Here is a 25,201-nt window from a genome sequence, read left to right on the forward strand (position 1 = left end):
TCGCCCCTCCTAACCTTTTTGGTCACTAAGGGCGATTTTATCAGGGCCAATCCACCTAACCTGCACGTCTTTGGACTGTGGGTGGAAACCGGAGCACCCGGAGGAAACCCACGCAGACACGGGGAGAACATGCAGACCCGCACAGACAGTGACCTAGCGGGGCATCGAACCTGGGACCCTGGCGCTGTGAAGCCACAGTGCTAGCCACTTGTGTTACCGTGCTGCCTTTGGGTTTGTGGGGGTGAGACTCACGCAGACACGGGTAGATTGTGCAAACTCCACTCGGACAGTGACCTGGGGCCGGGATCGAACCCGGGTCCTCGGCGCTATGATGTTGGACACATTTTGAAACTTGGATGAGCCAACATTTCAGGGGGGCCAAAGAAGATGCTAACAAGAAATTTTAAAACGGCATCTCGGACATTTCGGACAGCCACCCAGACATTTATTCAAACTGATGTTTTGTTCAAAATGGATTACATTTCATGTAATCTACTGATAAAAAGTAGTTACGACCAAATTCTAGAATATACTCCTGCAAAAACAATATAATTCATCATTCTGTTCTCTTGTTCTTTCATGTCATCTCCCTAACATGTCAGGCATAGCAGAGCAGAATACATGCTTCAGAGTTGGGGGGGTTTTCTCCCGTGATCCATCTACAACTGCATTTTTGATCCATCACCAATTTTTTTTTCAGTATCTTCCCTTCCCTTATTTGAATGGTCATATTTTCGAACCCTTTCTTACAAGACTTGTTCTGCATATCTCATAGCTGCATATTGTCGATAGTCTGTAAACCGCTGACTGACTGTCATTTTAGTGAAATCAAATGACGTGAAAGAAAATTTGACATAGTTGAGTTATGATTTTATTTCCAGGTGAACCTTATAGTTTTCAAACACAGCTCCTGAAATTAGATGTGTTATGGGTCCGGGTTTACAGAACCCCAAAGTGTTTCATGGAGTTCAACCGACCCACAACTTTTAATAGATTGTGGTGTGGGAAGCACACGGCGTACTCTCCAGGTGTGATACAGCTGGATAAATGGACAAATGGTTTTTTAAAACAAAACAATGTTTATTCTATGAACTCAAGTTAACCTTTTAAAAACAAACATTGAATATCTTAACACCCATTACTTCAAAGATAACCCCAAAAGACTACAACACTAAATAATCCTTCAAACTGTTCCTTTAAACATCCAAAAGACTTCAAACCTTCAAAAATAAGAACACATCAGGTTACATTCCATATATTTATAGTCTTTGGATTGTAGACATCAACAGACCAGCTGTGTTTCTTCCTGCAGCTCACAGCAAAACACAGACACTCCAGCTGCCTTCTCAAACTGAAACTCAAAAAAGCAGAAGTGAGCTCAGCTCCCACCACCCTCTTGACATCACTTCAGTAATATGATCAGCTCCATTTCTTAAAGGTACTCTCACATGACAGATGCATCACTATATACTTTGTTCTTTTGCAAGAGGTGGAATGCTTAAGATTTTTCTTGATTTTGCTTTATTTCTTTAAAAAATCTTTCAGTATTAGTTCCCTTCTTTAACTTGGGAGGTATTTCTCTCAGTTTGCAGCAGCTTCTTGAAATATTTTCTTTGCTTGAAAAACAAAAATCAGTTATGTATTTCAATAATACAATGCGAAAAATAAATTTGTTTAGAAAGGCATGCTAACTATTTAATTGCAAACTAGTTTAAAGAGAACTCATTTGCTGCATTTAAAATTGTACGCATTAGGAAAACCTAAACACCATCCCACGGTAAAATTTAAAAACTGTATGCAAAATTGTTTAGGGCGATTGCTATTTGGATAAAGATTGCCATGACTGGTATTCAGGATATTGTAAGTACTGGAAATGCAGTGGATGCTACAGTGGAAACTGCCCACAGCCAAATAGTCTTTTCTCATCTTTCACTGTTTTTTTAAAGAATCCTTAAAGGGGCATCATCGACAACACCAACACCAGACCCATTTGCGTATTGCCCTCTGTAATTGTTTCTCCGGCACCCAAATGTATATCTACCTCCCCAGTCTCCACCCACCCCTACAAACAGATGCCTACTTAGGTGTTGTAAATAATTTTGCCAATTGTACAGAGTTGCTCCTGTTGAGCTGGTGCATAATACCTTACCAGTTACTTTATTTTATTTTTTATTATTACTGTTTTATTTTGATATGTTTGTGTGTACCCTTCTCTTATATATATATATATATAATATATATATATTGTGTACAGAATGGTAATTATACTTTGTTCAAAAACCCAAGAAAAAACATTTATAAAAAAAAGGGGCATAATCATCTTTTGGCTTGCTTGCATGTCATTTCAAATCAAATACTTTAATCAAGAAATCAAACAAGGGTTTCAAAATAAATGTCTTTACCCGAGTGCTGAGAATATATATTATATATAATATAAATATATATGATATGAGGAAAGGTGAGACAAACATATGGGGGTAAGGATACAGAGCGTTATATTGATAATGTTAGATGAAGGCAGATGGGAGGAGGCCCAAGTAATGAATAAATGTCGACTTGGACTGTTGGGGTCCATTGGCCTGCATTTGTGCTGTATATCCTATGTAATTATCGGCAACTATGCCTACCCAAAGAGGTTAATGCCAACTGGAATTAAATATGTTCAACAAATAAAATGAAAGAAGGGATGTTACAGATGATTTATTGCCACTGATCCTTACTAAAGAAAGAGTCCCAATGGAATACTCAATCCAACTTTCAAATGCAGTGTTTTGAAGCCACAGTGACTCAAGCAAGGCTCCTTTTATTTAGGAGACAGACTTATCTGAAATGTGGAATGCAATTGCAATCAAAATATATACAGTGCTAGTTTTCCCCACCCTAAGTTCTGCAAAGGCATGCTTCAGTTCCAAAAAATATTCTGCAGATTAGCAAATCACCAAAAGTAATCTTGATCCTCCCTTCCCCTCCACCCTAAGTTTTGTCTGAACAAAAATGGACGAAATTCTGTGCCAGACTAAGCTCTATTCACTTCTAATATCACAGAATTCCACACATAGTTTTGCAAAACAGCGGCAGAACTATCAAGCAAACCATATTACAATGGAGCAAATAGTTCTCCATTAAGTCCGTATTCAGCAATTAGGACTTTTAAAAGCTTTCGCATGCAGTGGTTTGTAAATATACAGCCTGCAGTGGAACTCAGTCATAAGCAGCAGGAAGAACTCAGTTTCAATCTAAATCTGTATCAAATCAGCAATTAATAGTGGAATCAGTAATCTGGGCACTCGCTATATAAATACAAGCTGCTCAAGTTAGTCACAAATAGTTTTACGGGAATGGGGTCAGGAAAAAGAGCAAGAGGTGTTAATACTAACTGTTAGTGTATGATGGAGAAATAATATAGTAGCTTGTCTTTTACCTTCAGCAAGTTTATTCTGCATCCAACTTGGCAGAGATACAATCTCTATACAATTACCCTACAGTAACTGTTCCAGCTGTCTATTTATACTCTTTTGGAGGCTGAGCCAAATAACCATTAACTGTCTTTAATAAGTCAATTACCTTAACAATACAATTGTCACAGCTTGCTGGTGCATTGACAAAAAGATGAAAGGAAAAACAAAATAAGAGGCAAGGTCTAAAACTTTTAAAAACATGTCAAGATGGTTTGGGGTACCCGGAGAGTGAAATTGGAAATCCATTTTACCCAATTTTTCTTTCCCATAGGAAAATATTGAGATGGATGTAAAGCAAGCTGCTGTTGCAAGAATTGACTGCTTCACACTGTTACCATGGATCAATTTATTCCAAGTGTTTGTACATGAGAAATAGATCAACAGCAGATTAAAAAGTAGTTTAAAAACTGCTAAAGTCAGGGCAGCACAGTGGTGACCACCAGGAAGGCGGAGGTGCAGTGGAGAAAGGCCCAGGGGGCGGTCTACGAGTATGGGGAAAAGGCAAGCCGGATGCTGGCGCATCAGCTTCGGAAGCGGGACGCAACTAGGGAGATCGGGGGAGTTAAGGACAGGGGAGGGAGCGTGGTGCGGAGTGGGGTTGGCATCAATGGGGTCTTCAGGGACTTCTACGAGGAATTGTACAGATCCGAGCCCGCACGGGAGGGAGGGAGGGATGGGCCTTTTCTTGGACCAATTGAGGTTTCCAAAGGTGGAAGAGGGACTGGTGGCGGGACTGGGGGCCCCGATTGGGCTGGAGGAGCTGATCAAAGGGATAGGAAGCATGCAGGTGGGGAAGGCACCAGGGCCGGATGGTTTCCCGGTCGAATTCTATAAAAAATATATGGACCTGTTGGGCCCGCTGTTAGTTAGGACCTTTAATGAAGCAAGGGAGGGGGGGGCTTTACCCCCGACGATGTCCCGGGCACGGATCTCCTTGATCCTGAAGCGGGACAAGGATCCCCTGCAATGTGGGTCTTACAGACCGATTTCCTTGCTAAATGTAGATGCCAAGGTGCTGGCGAAGGTCTTAGCCACGAGGATTGAGGATTGTATGCCGCAGATCATCCATGAAGACCAGACGGGGTTTGTGAAGGGGAGACAGTTGAACGCGAATGTGCGGAGGCTTTTGAACGTTATCATGATGCCGGCGAGGGAGGGGGAGGCGGAGATAGTGGTGGCGATGGACGCTGAGAAAGCCTTCGATAGGGTAGAGTGGGGGTACCTGTGGGAGGTGCTGAAGAGGTTCGGGTTTGGGGAGGGGTTTGTCAGGTGGGTTAGGCTGTTGTACGAGGTCCCGATGGCGGGTGTGGCCACAAATAGGAGGAGGCCTGAGTACTTTCGGTTACACCGAGGGACGAGACAGGGGTGTCCCCTGTCCCCCCTGCTCTTCGCACTGGCGATTGAACCCCTGGCTATGGCACTGAGAGAGTCGAGGAACTGGAGGGGGTTGGTGCGGGGTGGGGAGGAGCATAGGGTGTCGCTTTATGCGGACGACCTGCTGCTGTATGTGGCGGACCCGTTGGGAGGAATGCCAGAGGTAATGAGGATCCTTAGGGAATTCGGGGACTTTTCGGGGTACAAGCTCAATATGGGGAAGAGCGAGCTGTTCGTAGTTCAGCCAGGGGACCAGGAGAGGGGGATTGGCGAGCTCCCACTAAAAAGGGCGGAGAGGAGCTTCAGTTATTTGGGGGTCCAGGTGGCCAGGAGCTGGGGGGCCCTGCATAGGCTTAACTTTACAAGGCTGGTGGAGCAAATGGAGGAGGAGTTCAAGAGGTGGGACGCGTTGCCGCTGTTCTTGGCGGGTAGGGTGCAGTCAATCAAAATGACGGTGCTCCCAAGGTTTTTGTTCCTGTTCCAGCGCCTCCCCGTGTTTATCCCGAAGGTTTTTTTCAGGCGGGTTAACAGGAGTATAATGGGGTTTGTGTGGGCGCAAGGGACTCCGAGGGTGAGAAGGGTATTCCTGGAGCGGAGTAGAGATAGGGGGGGGCTGGCGCTGCCCAACCTCTGTGGGTACTACTGGGCCGCCAATGCGACGATGGTGCGCAAGTGGGTGATGGAGGGGGAGGGGGCTGCATGGAAGAGGCTGGAGACGGCGTCCTGTGTGGGTACGAGTCTGGGGGCGCTGGCAACGGCGCCGCTGCCGCTCCCTCCAAGGAGGTATACCACGAGCCCGGTGGTGGTGGCGGCCCTCAAAATTTGGGGGCAGTGGAGGCGGCATAGGGGGGAAGTTGGGGCCTCGGCGTGGACCCCATTACGGGGGAACCACTGGTTCGCCCCAGGAAGAACAGGTGGAGGGTTTTTGGGGTGGCACAGGGCAGGGATACGAAAGTTGGGGGACCTGTTTGTGGACGGGAAGTTCGCGAGCTTGGGTGAGCTGGAGGAGAAGTACGGGCTCCCCCTCGGGGAACACCTTCAGGTACTTACAGGTAAGGGCGTTTGCCAGACGGCAGGTGGTGGAATTCCCGTGGCTACTGCCACACACAGTACAGGACAGGGCGCTCCCGGGGGGGTGGGTGGGAGTGGGGAAGATCTCGGAAACTTACCACGTGATGCAGGAGGAGGAGGCCTCGGTGGTGGAGTTGAAAGGTAAGTGGGAGGAGGAGTTGGGAGAGGAGATCGAAGAGGGGACGTGGGCAGATGCCCCAGGGAAGGTGAATTCTTCCTCTTCGTGCGCGAGGCTCAGCCTCAGCCTCATACAGTTTAAGGTGCTGCACAGGGCACACATGACCGGGACAAGGATGAGCCGGTTCTTTGGGGGTGAGGACAGGTGTGTCAGGTGCTCAGGGAGCCCAGCAAATCACACCCATATGTTCTGGGCATGCCCAGCACTGGAGGAATTTTGGAAGGGCGTAGCGAGGACGATGTCGAGGGTGGTAGGATCCAGGGTCAGACCGGGCTGGGGGCTCGCAATATTTGGGGTGGCAGAGGAGCCGGGAGTGCAGGAGGCGAAAGAGGCCGGAATTCTGGCCTTTGCGTCCCTGGTAGCCCGGCGAAGGATTCTCCTTCAGTGGAAAGATGCGAGGCCCCCCAAGCGTGGAATCCTGGATCAGCGATATGGCAGGGTTCATTAAATTGGAGAGGGTGAAATTCGCCTTGAGAGGGTCGGTACAAGGGTTCTTTAGGTGGTGGCAACCGTTCTTAGACTTTCTGGCAGAACAATAGACATTGGTCAATGGCAGCAGCAGCTCGGGGGGGGGGGGGGGTTACTTTATTTTTGTTTATGTTATTTACACTGGAGGGTCTGAGGGGGTGTATATACCTGTTGTGTTAAGTCGGGGTGTTAATGTTAATTTATTATTTATGTACGGGGGGAGGGGGGAGAGAGGGGTTTGGGGGGGTTGCTTTTTTAGATTGTGTGTTGTACTTAACCCTGTTGGGTTCTTTTTTCTTTCTCATTTTGTTATTGATATTTTATGAAAACCTTTAATAAAAATTATTTTTTTAAAAAAAAAGAAATAGACAAGTAGTTTTGGTTTGCCTCGCCTTGGATTCTATTTAGATGTGGTTGTATTCAAGGGCAATGGGAGAGGGGTTGAGGGTAGTTTGCTGACAGTGTCTGTAGATTTCTTTGTCGCGTCTTTTGGTTTGGTTGGGTGGTCATCTTGTGTGGACCTGTTTGCCGAGACCCAACTCACTCGGTCACCTGCAACGTTAGAGGAGTTTGAATGACTCAGTGAAAAGACCAGGGGCGGGATTCTCCCGCAACTGGCCAGATGGCCCGACGCCGGCACCAAGAGCGGCGCGAACCACTCCGGCGTCGGGCCGACCGGAAGGTGCGGAATCCTCCGCACTTCCGGGGGCTAGGCCTGCGGCGGAGCGGTTGGCGCCGCACCAATCGGCGCCGAAGGGCCGGCGCGAGTTGCCGTATGCGCAGAACCGCCAGCATGGTTCCGCGCATGCGCAGACCGGCCGCCGTGTTTCCTGCGCATGTGCAGGGTGGTTCTTCTCCGCACCGGCCATGGCGGAGCCCTACAGAGGCCGGCGGAAGGAAAGAGTGCCCCCACGGCACAGGCCCGTCCGCAGATCGGTGGGCCCCAATCGCGACCCAAGCCACCTTGGGGGCCCCCACCCTGGGCCAGATCTCCTCCCCCCTCCCCGGGCCGGATCCCCCCGTGCCCCCCGCCCCACGGGGTTCGTGGGGTTTCAGCATTTTGTTATAGATAGGTCTCTCCTCCCTTCAGTGGTGGCAGCAGAGTATTCAGCGATTGTCATGCCCTGCACTATTTTGATTTGTCGCAAGAGTCTGGCCCCATCCAACGTCCACCATAGAAGTTAGACACAACGCTATTAGCGGATAAGGAATTTTGTGAGCGAAAATCCATTGTCACAGGGGACGATATAAAATTGAATAAAACCAAGTCAATCTCACCTTCCATGTTGTGGGAGGCCCTTAAGGGTCCTTAGGGGTGAAATTGTCTCCTATAAAGCACAAATGGGTGAAGACAGCGAGGGCGGAGCAGCAAAGGCTCCAATTTTGAGGTGGACTACCAGTATTCACTTGATCCTACCATGGAATTGCTGGCAAGTAGGAAAAAGCTGCAAGCACAGTTGAACAGGGGCTGGTTTAGCACACTGGGCTAAATCGCTGGCTTTTAAAGCAGACCCAGGCAGGCCAGCAGCACGGTTCAATTCCCGTACCAGCCTCCCCGAACAGGCGCCGGAATGTGGCGACTAGGGGCTTTTCACAGTAACTTCATTTGAAGCCTACTTGTGACAATAAGCGATTTTCATTTTTTTCATTCAACTATTGTCAACTGGCAGGGCAGTAAGCCAGTTGCAACACTCAAGGGGCATGTTTTACCAATAGTTCGATTGTTTCAGGTTGTTTTGATTAATATGGAACATTTTTAATAAACATATTTTTAAAAAAAGAAACATATGGCAAAGTACGGTACTTCACAAAAACATAATCGGGAAAAAAGACACCAAGTCAAAGGAGATAAAAGAGGTGGATTTTAAAGGAGGAGAGATGTTGTGAGAGACAACAGCATATATTGAGGAAATAACGAGACGGTCAAGAACACGGGACCAGAAGGGGAAGATGGTGTCACAACTGATTATTTGTTGAGCAGGGTGATGATAGCAATGGTTTTGAATAGGAGACGGAACCATTTACAATGCCATCAGAGATGAAGGCTAAAAATAATTAAGAATGCAGTCTTGTGCAATTTTTTCCATTGACAAAACATCAGAAACCCCCCTAGATTATACAATAATTAGCGTATCTCTAACCAGACAGGAGGCCCAATGTGATTACTGGAATTAAAATAAAACAAAATACTGCGGATGCTGGTAATCTGTTAAATAAAAACAGAAGTGCTGGCAGCATCTGTGGAGTAAGAAACAGAGCGAACATTTCAAGTTGAATACGTCTTCGCTCAGATCACTAGAGTTAATTTATATTACTTTTACAGTTCTGACCAGACAACTCGAAACATTCTCTCAAGTGCATAATTACCCAAATTAGAACAGGTCTTGAGGAAACCTTTCACACTCTAGAAAAAAATAATTCCTCGATTTTGAAGTAAATTAATAGGTTAAAACAAAACATTTACTTGGAAAGGTGAAACACTAAGCTGCACTCCTCCTGCTGTAGCGGATAAGGAGATTAATAAAATATGAAGCAAGACGTAGCACAGGTTTCTAGCCATCTATATTTGTACCACATAATACAAGTTACTTATATTGCACTGCAGTTAATGTGGTTTGCACAGATCTAAATAATGAATGCCACAACATCAGTGCAAAGTCACACCAAGCAATTCCATATTTACCCAACTATTTAAATCTAGGTTGATGAGCAGTTCTTCTTTAACTCATTTTTAAAAATATTTTTATTCTCCTCCTTTTTCACATTTTCTCCCAAATTTGCACCCACCAACAATAAACAATAATCAGTAACAAATATAATGTCAATCCCCATATCAACAACAACAATCCCATCCTCCCACCAACTCCCAAACATTAACCTGGATGTTAACATAAACAAATAACAAAAGGGAATCACCCATAGTCATCATTAACACATACAGTTCCCAACCCTCCCAACACCCCCCCCCCCCCCCCAACTAATGTACGATGTTATCCAATTCTTGAAAGTGCATAATGAATAACGCCCATGAATTGTAGAACCCCTCCATCCTTCCCCTCAGCTCAAACTTAACCTTCTCAAGAGTCAAGAATTCCAACAGAATCCCCCCGCCACACTAGGGTACAGGGTGGAGAGGTTGCTCTCATCCCAACAGGATCCGCCTTCGGGCGATCAACGAGGTGAAGGCTACAACATCTGCCTCCGCACCCGTTTCCAACCCCGTCCGGTCCAACACTCCGAATATGGCTTCATGAGGGCCCGGGTCCACTTTCACATGCACCACTTTAGAGATTCTTTAACTCTTGGTCGGCACGGGCTTGGAGGGCCGAAGGGCCTGTGTTCCTGTGCTGTACTTTTCTTTGTTCTTTATGAACATTCTGTTGCAAATGTATAGATCTAATCAAATATCATACAATTTAACATTTTACCATTTACTTGTCCAGAGAAAACCGATGTGTGCACTTAAGCTAGCCAATCTACTGGTATGTCACTAACATTCATGTATGACAGTATTACAAAATGCCACTGCATGCACTTGAGTATTCAAACTGACAGCTCAATCCATGCAAAATGATGGAATCCCGAAATCCATTCGGAAAGGAAGACGGTTTTGTGGATTTTCTTATCTGCTGTTTCCTGACACCACCCTTTCTTATTCTATAGCCAAGGAAATATCAAGTAGCATGGAGTATTTCACAAAATGTTTCTGCACACAGTCAGACAAATCAGAGAGTTGGAAACAGGAATAGAAAGCAAGCATTTCAATGTACACTTCTTCCTGCTCGCAAGAGATTCCCAATAGAAAAATGTGAGCAACTGTATACAGAAATTGCATTCTGGTCTGAGGTTGTGCATTTTTGATGTACATGAATTCTGATGCGGCTATATTCACTGCCATATCAAGTCCATAATCCCTGCTCTGGAGCAAAATGATTAAGCAGTTAGATCCAAGCAATTTCCTACCAAAGTTTTTAAAATTTAGAGTACCCAATTCATTTTTTTTCAATTAAGGGGCAATTTTGCATGGCCAATCCACCTATGCTGCACATCTTCGGGTTTGTGGGGGGTGAGACCCACGCAGACACGGAAAGATTGTGCAAACTCCACACGGACAGTGACCCAGGGCCGGGATCGAACCCGGGTCCTCAACGCTGTGAGGCAGCAGTGCTAGCCACTGCGCCAGCGTGCCGCCCAATTTCCTACCAAATTAATCAGCATTTAATTTGCACAAAATGGAACAGATGCTTTGATGTTAGTTCAAAATCACATGCTGCACATTATAGATCTAAACAGCTTTAAAACAGCACTCTTAAATTTCACCTCCTTTCATTTCCTATGCAACCGCCCCATCAACCAAATCCAACCCAAATTGTGACCCACATTACAGCATATATTATTCCTTTAACTCCACGATACTAGAATTAATTCTGCGGGAACTGCTAGGTTCAAGGACTATTTGGCTGATAAAGTTCTCCAAAATACCAACATGCTCGGACTTAACTTTTTAAGCAATTTGGGCTAATTAGAAATTCACACAAAACTTTCTTTTTGGTGTAATTTTCCCCTATCATTGCATTAGAAAGGTAAACAAGGAGATGGGATGGGGATCAGGTCATGGGTAGCGAATTTATTAGCCACTTAGGAAGAGATGCTTTTAAAGAAATTCAATGTCCTACTATTCTTATATGGAAAAGAGCACTTGAATAATACAGTTAACAAATTCATTGATTCAACTTAAGGTAACTCTTGGGAGTTTCCAAAAGTTTCACGTTCCAGGCAGATTTGCCTGTTTTAATCAAAGGCCAGTAGCAAAAGCAAGTCATTAGCCGATAAATGGCAATCAATGGCTCTGCTGTCCAAACCCCTATTGTGTAACGCAGCAGTTTTATTGCACCAGTGTGATATCGCCATTGTGCCTCAAAGCGTGGGACAAAATAAGTTGAAAATGTTCAAGTGCTGCACATAAACCAGCTGGGCATAAGCAGTCTTTTTCTTCAACTTTATGAAGTTTGCTTCACATGAATCAGCAGAGCCGATTACCAGCTGGTAATCTGTTGCAATGCATGGAGCCTTCGGCCAGTTGGGTTAATGGAGGTATTTGCTGGCTGATTGGTTTCACCCTCTGCAGGTTAAAGGCATCAGCTGGGAAGGAGCAGGCAGCAATGTTCTTTAAAAGGAGGGTTATGCTTGCCTAATATTAGTTAGGAAAATCCAGCGTATAATAATATAATTGATCATTTTGATATTAGGTAATCTTTGATGGGCAGCACGGTGGCGCAGTGGTAGCATTGCAGCCTCACGGCGCCGAGGTCCCAGGTTCGATCCCAGCTCTCGGTCACTGTCAAACAAAGAACAAAGAACAAAGAAATGTACAGCACAGGAACAGGCCCTTCGGCCCTCCAAGCCCGTGCCGACCATACTGCCCGACTAAACGACAATCTTCTACACTTCCTGGGTCCGTATCCTTCTATTCCCATCCTATTCATATATTTGTCAAGATGCCCCTTAAATGTCCCTATCGTCCCTGCTTCCACTACCTCCTCCGGCAGCGAGTTCCAGGCACCCACTACCCTCTGCGTAAAAAACTTGCCTCGTACATCTACTCTAAACCTTGCCCCTCTCACCTTAAACCTATGCCCCCTAGTAATTGACCCCTCTACCCTGGGGAAAAGCCTCTGACTATCCACTCTGTCTATGCCCCTCATAACGTTGTATACCTCTATCAGGTCGCCCCTCAACCTCCTTCGTTCCAGTGAGAACAAACCGAGTTTATTCAATCGCTCCTCATAGCTTATGCCCTCCATACCAGGCAACATTCTGGTAAATCTCTTCTGCACCCTCTCTAAAGCCTCCACATCCTTCTGGTAGTGTGGCGACCAGAATTGAACACTATACTCCAAGTGTGGCCTAACTAAGGTTCTATACAGCTGCAACATGACTTGCCAATTCTTATACTCAATGCCCCGGCCAATGAAGGCAAGCATGCCGTATGCCTTCTTGACTACCTTCTCCACCTGTGTTGCCCCTTTCAATGACCTGTGGACCTGTACTCCTAGATCTCTTTGACTTTCAATACTCTGGAGGGTTCTACCATTCACTGTATATTCCCTACCTGCATTAGACCTTCCAAAATGCGTTACCTCACATTTGTCCGGATTAAACTCCATCTGCCATCTCTCCGCCCAAGTCTCCAGACAATTTAAATCCTGCTGTATCCTCTGACAGTCCTCATCGCTATCCGCAATTCCACCAACCTTTGTGTCGTCTGCAAACTTACTAATCAGACCAGTTACATTTTCCTCCAAATCATTTATATATACTACAAAGAGCAAAGGTCCCAGCACTGATCCCTGTGGAACACCACTGGTCACAGCCCTCCAATTAGAAAAGCATCCCTCCATTGCTACCCTCTGCCTTCTATGGCCTAGCCAGTTCTGTATCCACCTTGCCAGTTCACCCCTGATCCCGTGTGACTTCACCTTTTGTACTAGTCTACCATGAGGGACCTTGTCAAAGGCCTTACTGAAGTCCATATAGACAACATCTACTGCCCTACCTGCATCAATCATCTTTGTGACCTCCTCGAAAAACTCTATCAAGTTAGTGAGACACGACCTCCCCTTCACAAAACCGTGCTGCCTCTCACTAATACGTCCATTTGCTTCCAAATGGGAGTAGATCCTGTCTCGAAGAATTCTCTCCAGTAATTTCCCTACCACTGAAGTAAGGCTCACCGGCCTGTAGTTCCCAGGATTATCCTTGCTACCCTTCTTAAACAGAGGAACAACATTGGCTATTCTCCAGTCCTCCGGGACATCCCCTGAAGACAGCGAGGATCCAAAGATTTCTGTCAAGGCCTCAGCAATTTCCTCTCCAGCCTCCTTCAGTATTCTGGGGTAGATCCCATCAGGCCCTGGGGACTTATCTACCTTAATATTTTTTAAGACACCCAACACCTCGTCTTTTTGGATCACAATGTGACCCAGGCTATCTACACCCCCTTCTCCAGACACAACATCTACCAATTCCTTCTCTTTTGTGAATACTGATGCAAAGTATTCATTTAGTACCTCGCCCATTTCCTCTGGCTCCACACATAGATTCCCTTGCCTATCCTTCAGTGGGCCAACCCTTTCCCTGGCTACCCTCTTGCTTTTTATGTACGTGTAAAAAGCCTTGGGATTTTCCTTAACCCTATTTGCCAATGACTTTTCGTGACCCCTTCTAGCCCTCCTGACTCCTTGCTTAAGTTCCTTCCTACTTTCCTTATATGCCACATAGGCTTCGTCTGTTCCCAGCCTTTTAGCCCTGACAAATGCCTCCTTTTTCTTTTTGACGAGGCCTACAATATCACTCGTCATCCAAGGTTCCCGAAAATTGCCGTATTTATCTTTCTTCCTCACAGGAACATGCCGGTCCTGTATTCCTTTCAACTGACACTTGAAAGCCTCCCACATGTCAGATGTTGATTTGCCCTCAAACATCCGCCCCCAATCTATGTTCTTCAGTTCCCGCCTAATATTGTTATAATTAGCCTTCCCCCAATTTAGCACATTCATCCTAGGACCACTCTTATCCTTGTCCACCAGTACTTTAAAACTTACTGAATTGTGGTCACTGTTACCGAAATGCTCCCCTACTGAAACATCTACCACCTGGCTGGGCTCATTCCCCAATACCAGGTCCAGTACCGCCCCTTCCCTAGTTGGACTGTTTACATATTGCTTTAAGAAGCCCTCCTGGATGCTCCTTACAAACTCCGCCCCGTCTAAGCCCCTGGCACTAAGTGAGTCCCAGTCAATATTGGGGAGTTTGCACATTAAGGGCAATTTAGCGTGGCCAATCCACCTAGCCTGCACATCTTTGGATTGTGAGGGTGAGACCCACGCAGACACGGGGAGAATGTGCAAACTCCACACAGACAGTGATCCAGGGTGGGATCGAATCCGGGTCCTCGGCACGGAGGTAGCAGTGCTTACACAATGACTTCTTAAATCAGTGGCTCATCATTAAGTATGTCTGTGTGAGCAATTTAAATTTCTAATAACTTTAAAAACAAAATCTTTCATTTTTAGATTAATTTTTCATCAAATATAGTAAATGCAACACAAGCTCAAATGCAATTAACAAATTGGAGGCTGCCTGTGAACCTTTGGCCAAAGCATGATATTCTGTTTTCAGAAGAGGGGAAATAGCAAGGCTCCATTTGTATAGTTAAGCAAGCATGGTGTACAATTGAAGCCAGAAACAGTGCCAAATTGAAATAAAAGTCTTACTCAAAAGCTCATTACCTAAGCTGTTATTCTGCAGTGAGCAATTGCTATTGAGTTATTCAACAAAGAGTTATGGCTTCAGAATCTGACTTACAAGCAGACCTTTCTGCGTAGTCACAAGTAGCATCAGGTGCGTGAACCCTAGCTGTTTTACCCGTTGCCCCTCACCTGAGGAATGTATTTAGTGCAGCTCTAGCTGTCATAGAACCACAAGACAATCTGGTCTGTATGACATTAATACTTTTGCAACATTGTTTTAAAAAAACAAATATTTGAAATATTAAGTTACCATTAAAGCAACTAAGGTGTCCCAATTGCCTATCAGACTTGAAATATGCCTTCAGAAAGCCTTTTTCATTGTATACAGCCACCCAATTTTGTGATAACAAGACAATGGGGGCATTAACTAGCACTGGCTCATGACTACAGATAGTTAATACCAGTCAAAAGGAATTCTGCAAAAGCTGGCCGGCCACATTTGGAAACTCAGCGCCAAACCTGAAAACAATACACAGATCCAGAGCTGAGAAAAAACCCAACAGGAATTTTAATCAGCAGCTCCTTCCTCACCAAGAGTAGCAAAACTGGAATTTAAGTACAAATACATAAGAATCTACCCGATAAATACAATCCTGTATCCAGGATATTCTAACCTGATCATCAAGTGCTCCCAACCCATCCATAACTGGAATCATGATGATGTCAGGTTTTAAATGTAAAGTGAAAATTTCCAAAATGGTGTCACTGAAAGTGGGAAGTTTAAAAAAAATAGTAATCTTGACTGACAGTGATACCTAATGCAATCTAATGTTGTAGCCTGTATGTAACAATGCTGCACCAGAATGACATAATTGATGCATAGCAGCTCTATTGATTTGAAATATAAACACAAATTTAGCAATTATGTACTGTAAAGTTAATCTGCGTGTTTATGGTGCATATGCCATTAGCACAGTGGGTAGCACTGTTGCTTCATAGCACCAGGCCCGGGTTCGCTTCCCGGCTTGGGTCACTGTCTGTGCGGAGTCTGCACGTTCTCTATGTCTGCATGGGTTTCCTCCAGGCGCTCCGCGGAGTTTCCTCCTGAAAGACATGTTGTTAGATGAATTGGACATTCTAAATTCTCCCTCGGTGCATCCGAAAAGGCACCCCAGTGTGGCAATTAGGGGATTTGCACAGTAACTGCCTACTTCTGACACTAATAAAAGATTATTAATTGCCGAGAATTTACCTGGTCAGAAAAAAAGTTCAGATCGCACAAACAGATGAGTGAGATCATTCTATCCCCTAACACCACAGAAAATGAAACGACCACCAATCTTAAAAAAGGAAAAATCAATACTATTTCTGCTCTTAAAAAAGTTACTTGTATAAGCCTCCATTAAAGCCAGTTATTTAATCTGAATTTTGATTCTTCAGAATAGCCTGAAGCAGATTTACAATGAGTAAGTATATTGTCAGCCAAGTAACAAGCACTTAAATTTATTCCCAAAACAAGAGGAAAATGTGCCTCAAGGACAGCATCTACCTTCAATCACAACACTGGACATGATGGTCATCAGGCATGTTTCATAGAATCCCTACAATGCAGGAGGCGGTCATTTGGTCCATCAAGATTGCACCTACCCTCCAAAAGAGTGCTCTACCAAGGCCCACTCCCTGCCTGTAACCCCACACATTGATCATGGTCAATACACCTAACCTGCAAACCTTTTGACACTAAGCGGCAATATAGCATGGCCAATTCACCTAACCTGCATATCTTTGAACTATAGGAGGAAACCGGAGTATGGAAGGTAACCCACGCAGTCATTGGGAGAGCGTGCAAACTCCACACAGTCACCCAAGGCCGGAATCAAAGCTGGCTCTCTGGCGCTCTGAAGCAGCAGTGCTAACCACTGTGCCACAGTGTCAGCAACACAAACCACAAAGCACTTGCTAGCAATTAGTTTAGAGGTTTCAGCCTGACAGAAATACAATGATTATGTTCATAGTAAGTCGAGTGCTGTGGGGAAACTGATGAAGGAACATGCATTCCACATTCCAGGTGCACTCTTTTGTCAAGGAATTTATTAAAAATTCTGAATTCTGAACTTCTAACGTGATCCTCATCCAGCAGGCGCCAGTCAAATAAAACAGCTCACACAGTCGTCCGTGTATTGCACATTTTGCTCCACATCAAGAATCTAAACATTTGGTTGAGGTTTATCCCCAGCATGGAAACCTATCTTTTACTACAAAGCACATGTAGAAATGGAATCCCACACACATGGAATTGGTTCGGTCATACAGACTGCTGCATTATCCAAGAAGTGAGTGGCGGGATTCAGATCAAGAACCCCTGCTTCTGAGGATCTCAATTTTAGGTGGTTGGTTAGGGAGGAAAGAGGGGAAAAAATGTTTTTCTTAAAAACGATCCCGATGAAATAAAAAGTAAGAGGAGAAAAACTACTGACGCAGTGTTTTCCTTTCATTGTTGAGAGGCACATCTCTTGTAAGTGGCACTGGCAGCAGTCTCTGATCTTTCAGCCATGCTAATGCATAGTCCATAGGCAGGGAGAGGGGCAAAGTTGGCTTGCACTGGATACAATAAATTCAGAAAAGCAGCTCAGTTTATGCAGTCTCCCAAGAATTAAGTTGTAATGCAAAATTGCCTTAATATTCAAACCTTCTGGAGGGGAGCAGGAAATTGAAGAAACACAATTAATAACTTCTATTTAGAAATTAATAGTAAACCAAGTAATTATCAGGATTACGAATTGTAGACTTCCGGGTGCGGCGATGACCAGCTAAGTCGCACGTTTCGGCAGCTCCCGGTGGAAAGGACTTTTGGGCTCTTAATAGGAGCCCCAACGGCAATTTTAACGGCTAAAAACACTGCGGTAAACCAGAAGGGAATCCCCCCTGAACACGGATGGAAAGAGAGGAAAGTGGCCGGATTGCGGTGGATCCTCTAGAGCAGCGGCCAGGAAGGCAGGCACAAAGCAAGATGGCGTCGGAAGGAGGCAGTTTAATATGGGGCCCTGACCAACAAGAGTTCCTGCGGCGTTGCGTGTAAGAACTTAAAAAGGAGATGAAGAAGGAGCTGTTGGCCCCGATACTACAGGCGATTGAAGGGCTAAAGGAGGAGCAAAAGACCCAGGAGCAGGAGCTTCGGGTCGTGAAGTCAAAGGCTGCTGAGAATGAGGACGACATACAGGGCCTGGTGGTGAAGACAGAGATGCACGAGGTACAACACAAAAGGTGTGTGGAAAGGCTGGAGGTGCTGGAGAATAATGCGAGGAGGAAGAATTTAAGGATTCTTGGTCTTCCTGAAGGTGCAGAAGGGCGGACGTCGGGGCATATGTGAGCACGATGCTGCACTCGTTAATGGGATCGGAGGCCCCGACGGGCCCGTTGGAGGTGGAGGGAGCGTATCGAGTTATGGCACGAAGACCGAGGGCTGGAGAAATTCCTCGAGCCACAGTGGTGAGATTTCTCCGATATAAGGACAGAGAGATGGTCCTCAAATGGGCAAAGAAAACTCGGAGCAGTAGGTGGAAGAACGCGGTGATCCGCGTATATCAAGATTGGAGTGCGGAGGTGGGGTGCGAGAATGAGGGCAAGCTTTAATCGGGCCAAGGCGGTGCTGCACAAAAGGAAGGTTAAATTTGGAATGCTGCAGCCGGCAAGACTGTGGGTCACACATCAAGGGAAACACCACTACTTTGAAACGGCAGAAGAGGCGTGGACATTTATTGTCGAGGAGAAACTGGAATAAGCGGGCTAGAAAAAGAACGTTTGGGACAAAGTGGTGGGGCGAATATGTGGGGTGAAGAGGGGGTGAAAAAGGGGGAAAGAGATGATTTCCCAAGTTGTTAATCCTGCGACCCGGTAACTTTTCTCTCTTCCCCATGTCGTGTGGGGGGGGATGGGGGGGGGGGGAAAGAGAGGATGAGGAGCTGGGGGCGCCGGCCATTGGGGGCAGGGCCAAATGGGAAGCGCGGGCTTTGTTCCCGCGCTATGGTAATCATGGCGGAAACAGGGAAGCAGGAAGGAGGGGGCCTCGCACAGTGGGAGCCGAGGTCACGGGGGGAAGCCAAGGTCGGCCAGAGTTTGCTGACTTCTGGGAGTAACATGGGGGGTGCAATTACGCTAGTGAGGGATCTAGCGGGGGGGGGGGGGGGGGGGGAGAGGGGTGTTAACTGGGTTGCTGCTGCTGGGGAGAAGGGGGAGCTGGTATGGGGTGGGGTGGTCGGGGCGGGAGGGCGCCGTTGGGGGGAGATACGGCTACGTGGGAACCGGGTGAGGAGCTGGATTGAAAAAGGAGATGGCTAGTCGACAAGGGGGGGGGGTAAAGAGCCCCCCAACCCGGCTGATCACGTGGAATGTGAGAGGGCTGAACGGGCCGATAAAGAGGGCACGGGTACTCGCACACCTAAAGAAACTTAAGGCAGATGTGGTTATGCTTCAGGAGATGCATTTGAAACTGATAGACCAGGTCAGACTACGCAAAGGATGGGTGGGGCAGGTGTTTCATTCGGGGCTAGACGCAAAAAACAGGGGGGTGGCTATACTAGTGGGGAAGCGGGTAATGTTTGAGGCAAAGACCATAGTTGCGGATAGTGGGGGCAGATACGTGATGGTGAGTGGCAAATTGCAAGGGGAGGCGGTGGTCTTAGTGAACGTATATGCCCCGAACTGGGATGATGCCAACTTTATGAGGCGTATGTTAGGACGTATCCCGGACCTAGAGGTGGGGAAGTTGGTAATGGGTGGAGATTTTAATACGGTGCTGGACCCAGGGCTGGACAGATCAAGGTCCAGGACCGGAAGGAGGCCAGCTGCAGCTAGGGTGCTTAAGGACTTTATGGAGCAGATGGGAGGAGTAGACCCCTGGAGATTTAGTAGATCTAGGAGTAAGGAGTTTTTGTTTTTCTCCTATGTCCACAAAGTTTATTCACGGATAGACTTTTTTGTTTTGGGAAGGGCACTGATCCCGAAGGTGACGGGGACGGAGTACACGGCTATAGCTATTTTGGATCACGCTCCACATTGGGTGGACCTGGAGATAGGGGAGGAAAAAGAACAGCGTCCACCCTGGAGAATGGACATGGGATTATTGGCAGATGAGGGGGTGTGTTTAAGGGTAAGGGGGTGTATTGAAAGGTACTTGGAACTCAATGATAATGGGGAGGTCCAGGTGGGAGTGGTCTGGGAGGCGCTGAAGGCAGTGGTTAGAGGGGAGCTGATATCTATTAGGGCACATAAAGGAAAGCAGGAGGGTAGGGAAAGGGAGCAGTTGTTGAAAGAACTTCTGAGGGTGGACAGACAATATGCGGAGGCACCGGAGGAGGGACTGTACAGGGAAAGGCAAAGGCTACATGTGGAATTTGACTTGCTGACTACGGGTAATGCAGAGGCACAATGGAGGAAGGCACAGGGTGTACAGTACGAATATGGGGAGAAGGCGAGCAGGTTGCTGGCCCACCAACTGAGGAAAAGGGGAGCAGCGAGGGAGATAGGGGGGGTGAGAGATGAGGAGGGAAAGATGGAGTGGGGAGCGGAGAGAGTAAATGGAGTGTTCAAGGCATTTTATGAAAGATTATATGAAGCTCAGCCCCCGAATGGGAAGGCGAGAATGATGTGCTTTCTGGATCAGCTGGAATTTCCTACGGTGGAGGAGCAGGAGAGGGCGGGACTGAGAGCACAGATTGAGACGGAGGAAGTAGTGAAAGGGATTGGGAGCATGCAGGCGGGGAAGGCCCCGGGACCAGACGGATTCCCAGTTGAATTCTATAGGAAATATATGGACTTGCTGGCCCCGCTACTGATGAGAACCTTTAATGAGGCGAGGGAAAGGGGGCAGCTGCCCCCGACTATGTCAGAGGCAACGATATCACTCCTCCTAAAGAAGGAAAAAGACCCGCTGCAATGCGGGTCCTATAGGCCTATTTCCCTCCTGAATGTGGACGCTAAGATTCTGGCCAAGGTAATGGCAACGTGGATAGAGGATTGTGTCCCGGGGGTGGTCCATGAGGACCAAACTGGGTTTGTGAAGGGGAGACAGCTGAATACAAATATACAGAGGCTGCTAGGGGTAATGATGATGCCCCCACCAGAGGGGGAAGCGGTGATAGTGGTGGCGATGGATGCCGAGAAATCATTTGATAGAGTGGAGTGGGATTATTTGTGGGAGGTGCTGAGGAGATTTGGCTTTGGAGATGGGTATATCAGATGGGTACAGTTGCTGTATAGGGCCCCGATGGCGAGCGTGGTCACGAATGGACGGGGATCTGATTATTTTCGGCTCCATAGAGGGACGAGGCAGGGATGCCTCTGTCCCCGTTATTGTTTGCACTGGCGATTGAGCCCCTGGCCATAGCATTGAGGGGTTCCAGGAAGTGGAGAGGAGTACTCAGGGGAGGAGAAGAACACTGGGTATCTCTGTATGCGGATGATTTGTTGCTATATGTGGCGGACCCGGCGAAGGGGATGCCAGAGATAATGCGGATACTTGGGGAGTTTGGGGACTTTTCAGAGTATAAATTGAACATGGCGAAAAGTGAGTTGTTTGTGGTGCATCCAGGGGAGCAGAGAAATAGAGGATTTACCGTTGAGGAAGGTAACAAGGGACTTTCGGTACTTGGGGATCCAGATAGCCAAGAATTGGGGTACATTACATAGGCTTAACTTAACGCGGTTGGTGGAACAGATGGAGGAGGACTTTAAGAGATGGGACATGGTGTCCCTGTCACTGGCAGGTAGGGTGCAGGCGGTTAAAATGGTGGTCCTCCCGAGATTCCTTTTTGTGTGTTTCAGTGCCTCCCGGTGGTGGTCACGAAGGCTTTTTTCAAAAGAATCGAGAAGAATATTATGAGTTTTGTGTGGGCCGGGAAGACCCCGAGAGTGAGGAGGGTATTTTTGCAGCGTAGTAGGGACAGGGGGGGGCTGGCACTACCGAGCCTAAGTGAGTACTACTGTGCCGCCAATGTTTCAATGGTGTGTAAGTGGATGGGAGAAGAGGAGGGAGCGGCGTGGAAGAGATTGGAGAGGGCGTCCTGCAGGGGGACTAGCCTACAAGCTATGGTGACGGCACCATTGCCGTTCTCACCGAAGAAATACACCACAAGCCCGGTGGTGGTGGCTACATTGAAAATTTGGGGGCAGTGGAGACGGCATAGGGGAAAGACGGGAGCCTCGGTGCGGTCCCCGATAAGAAATAACCATAGGTTTGTTCCGGGGAGAATGGATGGGGGATTTGGAGCATGGCAAAGAGCAGGGGTAGCACAACTGAGAGATCTGTTCGTAGATGGGACGTTTGCGAGTCTGGGAGTGCTGACGGAAAAATATGGGTTGCCCGAAGGGAATGCATTTCGGTATATGCAACTGAGGGCTTTTGCGAGGCAACAGGTGAGGGAATTCCCGCAGTTCCCGACGCAGGAGGTGCAGGATAGAGTGATCTCAGAGACATGGGTGGGGGGTGGTAAGGTGTCGGACATATATAGGGAAATGAGGGACGAGGGGGAGATCATGGTAGATGAGCTGAAAGGGAAATGGGAAGGAGAGCTGGGGGAGGAGATTGAGGAGGGGCTGTGGGCTGATGCCCTACGTAGGGTAAACTCATCATCCTCGTGTGCCAGGCTAAGCCTGATACAATTTAAGGTGTTACACAGGGCGCATATGACTGGAGCACGGCTCAGTAAATTTTTTGGGATAGAGGATAGGTGTGCGAGATGCTCGAGAAGCCCAGCGAATCACACCCACATGTTCTGGTCATGCCCGGCACTACAGGGGTTTTGGGTGGGGGTGGCAAAGGTGCTTTTGAAGGTGGTGGGGGTCCAGGTCGAACCAAGCTGGGGGTTGGCTATATTTGGGGTTGCAGAAGAGCCGGGAGTGCAGGAGGCGAGAGAGGCTGATGTTTTGGCCTTTGCGTCCCTAGTAGCCCGGCCCAGGATATTGTTAATGTGGAAGGAAGCCAAGCCCCTGGGTGTGGCGACCTGGATAAACGACATGGCAGGGTTTATAAAGTTAGAACGGATTAAGTTCGTACTAAGGGGTTCGGCTCAAGGGTTCACCAGGCGGTGGCAGCCGTTCGTCGACTACCTCACAGAAAGATAGAGGGAATGGAAAAGAAGAAGACAACAGCAGCAACCCAGGGGGAGGTGGGGGGGGAGAAAATCGGACGGACTCTCAGGGATGTTATTGTATATGTATAGGCACTTGTTTTAGGCAATGTATATTGGACTGTTGGATTGTATCTTTGGAGAGTATTTATTTTTGACAAGCCAGTTGCCATTTAGTTTGGTTTTTGTTTCTGTTCATATATTATTTATTTACTTGTTTAAAACTGGCCACTGTTATTTATATTGCTTTATTGTTGTTTAAAAGAAACACTACGTACTGTTATGTTTGGCCAAAAAATCTTGAATAAAATATATATATATATTTTTTTTTAAAAAGGATTACGAATTGTATTTACATTCATTAGATCGGTTTAAATTGTCATGGCTGTACATACCAAATGAAAACATTCACAAATTATTAAAACGCACACATAGCAGTAAGAAATCTGATTTGCATTCTGTCCTACTCCTTCAGATCAGGAGATTGCTCTCAAAGCCAATGATTGAATACACTGTACAAAACATTATTGAGCAGGACCTCGACTATGTTGCACCATTTCAATGCCAACTGGTAAAACCATGTTTGAAAATTAACTTTGCAGGAAGGCAAGGCTGTACACGATGACACAGCAATCACCGCAATCTGGAAGTGCGAAATCCCAAATGACAAGCACAGACCTCACTTCACTCAACATGTCTTATTTTGTTTCATTTAAATATTTGTGGTAATTTACTAACTGTATCCCTGGTAGCCTTCATCCTTTTATATTTCCTCTGACCTCGCACTGGAATATGATTTAGGATGGCATAGTGGCACAGCTGATCAGAATTTCAGTGACCCACACCTCCAAATGTTAGAAGACAGATGTGTGTTAAAATGCTTAGCACAGCTGCTTCCCAGGCTCAGTCACATTCAAGAGCTTCCCCTCTGGGAGGGAAAACTGGACCAGCACAGCCTTCATTATTATTGCTTACATATGTACAGATATTTAAAGAGCAAAACTCCATCCCGTCCCCTCAGTCAGGGAAGACGTGTAAAGCTGCTCGGCTTCAGGGGAGAAAAGAAAGTGCAAAACAAAATGAGTTGACATGCCAAGATAATATGTAGTATCTAAAGACCAGCTTGTATATATAATCACACTGAAAGCATGCAAGCAGGTAAATGAACAAATGGCAAGACAAGATCTTACAAGGTGTCACAAATATTTTGGTTTAACAGTAACAATAACAATGGCAGACACCTTGAACTGATTATTAGTCAAAGATCTAACCACAATGATCCAGAAGGCATCAACAAACAAAAGCAAACTAAAACTCGTAAATTGCTCCCTGCAATTAGACTGTTATTTTATAGCTGCTCTCAAATTGGGTATAATTTCACACAGGCTTTCATTTTGCATTTGCTCATTTTATTTGCACTGCTGACATCAACTGTAAGTGCACTTCCTGCTATTAATGTGAAATGAAAGTTGCCATAGTCCCATGACCATATGCTGCTCTCCCCATTTTTAAGAGAGAGAGAGAGAGAGAGAGAGCTGACTGATGGCGATTTAACCTGAGGGTCACCACTCCTCAGGCAAGGAGCACGGTTAAGAAGGCAGAGCCTTAAGTACGGGAATTGATCAGTACAGGAGTTTAACCCGTGCTGTTGGTATTATTCCACATCACGAAGCAGCCGTCCAGCCAATGGAGCCAACCGACCCCCGCTATTAATGTAGGGTAATGTTCACACAAGAGAATTCCTTGTTCAGTATTACATAGAATAATCAGTTACGGGAATCAATCATATGGGTGATCTCAAAGAGGTTCAAATTAAAGCATATGAAGAAAAAGAGGTCTAAGGATGCTCCATACACAATTTTAACCACAAGGCAAAATTACAACTTCAAAAGTCACTCTGATCTAACCATTGTCCTTGATATCACACAAGAGATTGCCTTTAGTTTTTCTTTTCTGTGCCCTGAGACAGCGCTTTTCAGCAAACTCTGGCTATTTAAATTTTCTCCCAACTTTTGAAATTTAGAAAAAATGAGAAGACCATTTAGACAGCTGGAATAATTCAGGCTCTGTATAATATGCGGCTAGTTTGGTTCCCCACAGACAGCAGTCACTGCACTTTCTGTAACTTGGCTGCGATCAACTTTCACACAGAAGGAACACTGTTCTTATTCCTGAAAGTTTAACAGCATTTCAATCAATAGTTCATTACTGAGAATCAAGGCAGTTGGCGTGCAACTGTTTAATGTAGCCTTTCAATGTATTGTTTAAATATTG

The 25,201-nt window shown here is 46.3% G+C and overlaps 1 protein-coding gene across 4 annotated transcripts in view; it reads right to left on the reverse strand.

The window, feature by feature from the left end:
• LOC140427730 (kinesin-like protein KIF13B) overlaps positions 1–25,201 on the reverse strand; it is a 256,873-nt gene that overhangs the window by 167,681 nt on the left and 63,991 nt on the right. The window lies entirely within an intron of this gene.

The sequence above is a fragment of the Scyliorhinus torazame genome, chromosome 1 (genome assembly GCF_047496885.1).
Source record: "Scyliorhinus torazame isolate Kashiwa2021f chromosome 1, sScyTor2.1, whole genome shotgun sequence".
Taxonomy (NCBI): domain Eukaryota; kingdom Metazoa; phylum Chordata; class Chondrichthyes; order Carcharhiniformes; family Scyliorhinidae; genus Scyliorhinus; species Scyliorhinus torazame.